Below are 6,000 nucleotides of genomic sequence, written 5' to 3'. Positions count from 1 at the left end.
TTGAGCCTGTGTTTTATTTCTGCAGTTTTGATGTATCCAGAATTTAGCGGGTCTTGGTCTGTTTGATTCAGGTTTCAATAGTGGTACCCCAAATAAGCACATCAGATCCTCACAAGCCCTAACACAAGTTCAATCACTACTATATTCCTCCAAGCATGTTATGATGATATACTTCATTTTTTGGTAAGTATGTCAGTAAGTTAATTACTCATATTGTAGGACCATTTAATTCTCTTAGGGTTATTTGTTAAAACAGAGGGGTTACAATTCACACTGCCCACAGTGGAGCCATAGTTAATCTTCAGATAAAGAGTATGTTGGTGGTGATGAATTTCAGGATGGCAATTGGCATTAGATTTCCTACCCATATTTAATGTGGAAAAATATGTAGTTGATGATAGTAGAGGATATACCATTCTCTAAGGTGTGGCATCCCTAATTGGGATTTCTATTAAGAGGAATCAGATGGTAGGCCTTTTAGATATGAACTCTTCAAACCAGTTTGGATATCCCATTAATGTACAGCTTCCTATCATCAGCCATAATCCAAAGCCTCCACAATACCATGCAAAGCATTGAAGTCTTCTGATATAAGAAGTGCACTGTTATTTAGAATTTCAGAGCCATGATACAGGTACTCGAGCACAAGGGAATTGGTGCAGAAAGTATTTCTTGTGGACGACCGCATGTGTGCTAGTTGCTGGTGAATTGCTACTCTGACCACCCATTAATACTCAGTCCGAGAGAATGTTTTGTGTGGCTGTAGCTATTGTCTCTAACCGCAGCAGAAGCTTTGCAGTGATGAATGTTAAACAATGGCTCTTTATAAAAATGATCATTCATTTTATTGGATAAGACTAAAGAAAGACCTCAAACCTAACCATCACATCAGATTGGATGAGGATTTATTTCTCCAAATATTTCAGACACTGAAATGTGTAGCAAGGCTGTTTCATGAGGCATGTGGTAGGGAAACGGACAGCTGCAGTAGTGAAAGAGAGGCCTTGACCTGTTGATAACTTACACATATCAATGACTATAATGTGAATAATGTTTTGGAATCATTGCATTGCCTCATGATCACACCACTTGTTAAACATTGTCATGTTCCGCCACAGGGCACAAACACCCACTAAACTGTTTGTGCTCTTTCACATGACACATTGCCCTTGTAAGATTTTGAGGCTCTTTTGTAGTGTGCAACTAACCACTAAGTTTCTCTAACTCTTTCACAAGGTTCAGTCACCCACTAAGATTCTTAGGCTTTTTCACAGGGTGCAGCTAGCCACCATGGCCATTAGGTTCTCTGACAGGGCACAGCACCCGTTTACTTTTTATGGCTCTTTCGGAGGGTGCAAGCACTCATAGCTGCTCTTAGGCTCTTTCACAGGGCAGAGCCACCCACAAAAGTGATCACGCTCTGTCACAAGACATTTCTTAACGTGCTGAAGCTCTCTCATAGACCACTACCACTCTCACAAATGTGGATCCCACCTTTTTATGCCAGTGGCTTGCCATCACTGCCTCATTGCTTTCATCCTATACAACATTTCACAGGAGAGACGGGTCGTGGAGCTTCCTATGTCTTTTCATGTTATTACCCACCAGCACTATATTGTCCAGTTCCCCTCAGCTTACACACTGCTCACAATGCTGGCAGTATGCCTCTATATACCTCATTATGGAGTAAAGGGGGTGCTGCCCAAACAAAGGTGCTGTCGTTGGCACACCACCCTCAACCACTTGTTGGGGCAGCATTGGCACCAGATGCTTTCCATGACCACAGTTGCATATGCTAGTGGTACTGATTGGGAAGGCTCAACATGTGCAAAGGTGTGTTCACTGTTGTTACTTAAGTTGCTGCAGTGATGCACCTTGGCCAATGGCTACTACCTGCACCCTCATTCTCACCACTGTGGGAGGGGATAGCACTGGCTGCATGGTCTCTAACAGTCCCATGGAGACTGAGGAATTGTCCACCTGGTACACTTTCATGTGCCACCTGTGTGGTGGTTCCTCATTGGTGTTGTCCTTAGGGTATGGCCCGTGCACAAAGGAAATCACATGCTATTTAATGGGCTGGTTTGTGAAGGGAAGGTTCTTTGAATGACACATGAGTTTTAGAAAAAGGACCAGAGCAGAAAGGGCTTGGGCATTCAATCACTCACTGGCAAAGGGAGCAAAAGGACTGGCAGCCAGACAGCAGACTCTTTCCCTTTGGCTGACTTGGGAGCTGAAAAGCCAGCTCGTTCTTTCCAGGCAAAAAGGGTGTGGATATGATAAGAATTCTCCTGTCCTGTCCTCTCCAGTAGACAAAAAAATCTGAATATTGCCGGCCGAGACAGTGAAGGGTTATCCTAATCTTTATGGTCCGAGAATCCACTGACCCAACAGATCTAGGTAATTAGGCAGTAATTGAGGAGCATGTAATGTATGAAAGAAATACTGTACATGCTGTTGTGAGATAGAAATAGGTTTGTTTTCTTAAAATAATTCATAATCTATATTTTATGTGGATTCCCATTTATGAGGCAAGCTTTTATTAAGACAAGAGGCTCATAGCTGCCAAGAATTGTGAGAGAAACATTCAAGGTTACATCAGACTATGCATTAGTCAGCCAGAAACAAATATGTACTTGAAGATTACTAGAAAAGCTATTTAATGTGTCCGAGCTCTCTAATGAAACACATTTTATCCATGTTCAAATATAAATTACTGTAAAAAGTAGCACAGCATAATGCACCTGTTTGTTCAATTTATGAATTTTAACATTTTAAATAGTCTGAAAAGCAAAAAAAAAACAACTTAGCCTCAGTACTCTCATTATTTGTCTGAATTATTGTGTGAGCACATAGGCTGAGGTCCAACAGGTGGTAAGCTCATTTTATTGCAGGCGGTAATTCACATTACCACATGTGGTAAAAAATAAGGTAAATTGATTGTTGTGAGTTGAGTTTACAGGAGTGCTATGCGTGTGTGTGTGAATACAACTATTTGTGATGTGACATGACAAATGTATTTTGATGCACAACCAAAATAAATTTGTCATGTCAAATCACTAAATAGTTCTCACCTCCTGCGTCATTTGAATTCAGGCCCTCAAGGTCAGAATCTTTGAGCACCTGAGGGCTACCCGGAACAAAGACCTAAGATAGCCCCTTTCAGTTCATGTAATAACAGACAACCAACACCTTGTCATGGAAGACCTTCAGGTTTTTTTCCTGGAACTAGTAAAACAGCCACCAAGAGGAGGAAACAAAGAGATCCTCCTGTGCCAAAAGGAATCACAGTGGATATGCATTTTGGACACGTGCATTACTGGTTTGAATTGTGATTCAGAGATGTACAATTGGTTGTAAACTAATGTGATAATGTTATTGTCATTAGTCATCATCATGCACTTCACGCACCTTTTATAACTATACTTTTCACTTTGGGAATTAATGAGTTGTTCCTAGTCAGCCCTCCCACTGCACCTTCTACTTCTCATTTCTCTTTAACCTTTACCACTTTTTCTCAATACCAACCATTTCAAACTCATTCCCCTTTTCTATTTAACCATGTTTATTTTAAGGTTAATTCTTTAACATAAATTATAGCTATTCTATCAGCACACTGCCTAACTTTCTGATTTACACAAATCTCAACACAAAATGGCCACGTATACTAGAGTGGTGATGTCATGACGCTGCTGCGCATGCACACGCGACTGCGCATGGCGTCATCATGTATTTTGCCTAGATCTCGGGCTACAAAAAGTGCAAGTCTCCATCTGAACCTGTGCCTCCAACAGGAAGCAACAGGACAACAGCTGGCTTACCATAGCCACTTTTCCTTCCTCAAAAAAGACACACAAGGGAAGTTAAAACTATGATATTATTGAAGCCACTAGTTTAGAAGAGCAACCTTCTTTATACTCCCCACCTTTTTAAATTAATCTTTCTAAAATCAAATCCTTAACATTTATTTTGTCTTCTCCCATACCCCACCCTCCTGGGGCACTCATCCATATTTTGCCAGTATGATGATTGTAACTACAGAGAACTATAGACAAGAATTGTGACCACACTTTGAGCTTTAAGAACCTAGACACCAGGACCAATAGAAACCTAGGGTGAGTCATTTGCCTAGTTTGAATATAACTACCAGATTTAGACATTTAAGTGACCACTTAAATGAATGTAGTAAAATTATCACAAACATCTACAAATTAGATAAAATTAATTTATGTATCTTCAAAATCAAGAGAATTCCAGACAATTGTGACCATATTGTTGAATTATGTAACACTCTAGAATGAAACACCATAAGAAATGTTTACTTAATATATCTTTGTTGATTTTTAGAACAATTTACTCATGAAATCTCTCCTGATGAACCAATGGATTAAACATGGGTTAACATGTGTTTAGAGCTTAGAACCAGATTGGAAACCAGAGTGAATCAATAAAAGTTTTTGGGGAATTACTACCTTCCTCACTTTCGGTAGATTTGTATACTTTTTTGAATTAAAAACGCATATACTTCCTTTGGAAACAGAACTTTGTCAGAAAATTCTTTGAATCTTGACTCACCATCAAAACCTAACAACACCTCTTAACTACTGGTTGGCACATTAGAGCAACATCCCTCCTTTATTAGTAACACATTTGTCATGTCACATCACAAAATAGTTCTCCACCTCCTGTGTCATTTGAATTCAGAGGTAACACAAAGAGGAATCCATCTCCTGAAAGATATCACAACAGGCCTAATCAGGGCGAGTTTAATCCTTACCGGCCCAGACCAACAAAGAGAGGAATTCAGAGACATGGACAGGTTTCAATGCTTAGAAGCCCAACTCAAAATGTTGTCTGAACAAATAGGGAAATTATGTGCAGTTCAAAGACAACAGCCAAGTGAAAGTGCAGAAGTCATAAGAGTGATCTTGTATGTAGCAATAACATGTGACTAGCTAATCACCTCTTCCCTGACGAAATCACAGAAGCCCATGAATTGCTTTTGAATAAAAATACTGAATTGATTGCTGATAAAAAAAAAAGAAAACAAACAAATACAAGTTAAATGAACAGGGAATTATAACACACGCGAAAGGGGAGCATGATTCGATTTGGAGTTGAATCAGACCATTCATGTGTGTGAAGATGAAGAGCAAAAAGGGAAAATGAGCAAGAAAAACCCAAAGAACAGAGAAGAAAAAATAAAAAGAATATCCATGTGAAAATGAAACACAAAATGAATAATTAGATTCAACAGATAGATTATCCTTACTTGATAATCAAAATACTATTGATACCCCCACAGAGGAAACAATTGATTGCCCAAAATGCAGGTGCAGGTAAGTGACCTGAGGATTATTTTGAGCTACAGATATTCCAAGGGACAGAAACGACATGCTCCATACAAAATGCAGACAAGTGTCACGCACCAGAAACCGACACAGCCAATAGGTTGAAATGTGGAAGTAAGTAGAGAGGACCCAGACAATGGGAAAGACACAATGAGAAATTGGGTTGTGAACACTAGTGGTCCCAAGTCAGAGGGGCAGTGAGTGGCTACACTCCAAATGGGTGCTGAGCCCAGGAGAATAGCCACATAAATTCAAAATGAAGTGGGCAAAAAGGAGGGTAAAATGTCATTTCATATGCCCATTTGCCTAGCAAAAAGTAAAAATGAGCTAAGAAAAGTAAGTCCTGAAATGTTTCATGCCTACTAGACAAGGTTGAGAATAGCTACTATGTTCCTATCTCGAATGAAGAAAAATCGAATGTATTTGCAATGATTGAAGCAGGTGCCCAAGCAAAAATAATGTCAAAAGAATTGGTGAGAAGTATCAATGAAGTGAATTCCCCACAAAATGAGACAAAATGAAGACCCTGTGCACAATTTCAATGGGGAAGAGATACATATCGTGCCACTGAGGTTGACATAAAGATAGGGAAGCATCGGATGAGACAGGAAGTGTTGGTCACACCCATTAATGAAATACCCTTCTCATA

The sequence above is a fragment of the Ambystoma mexicanum genome, chromosome 10 (genome assembly GCF_040938575.1).
Source record: "Ambystoma mexicanum isolate Mex_15411 chromosome 10, UKY_AmexF1_1, whole genome shotgun sequence".
In the NCBI taxonomy this organism is placed as follows: domain Eukaryota; kingdom Metazoa; phylum Chordata; class Amphibia; order Caudata; family Ambystomatidae; genus Ambystoma; species Ambystoma mexicanum.
The sequence above is the reverse complement of the archived record's forward strand: the minus strand, read 5'-3'. Positions refer to the sequence as shown.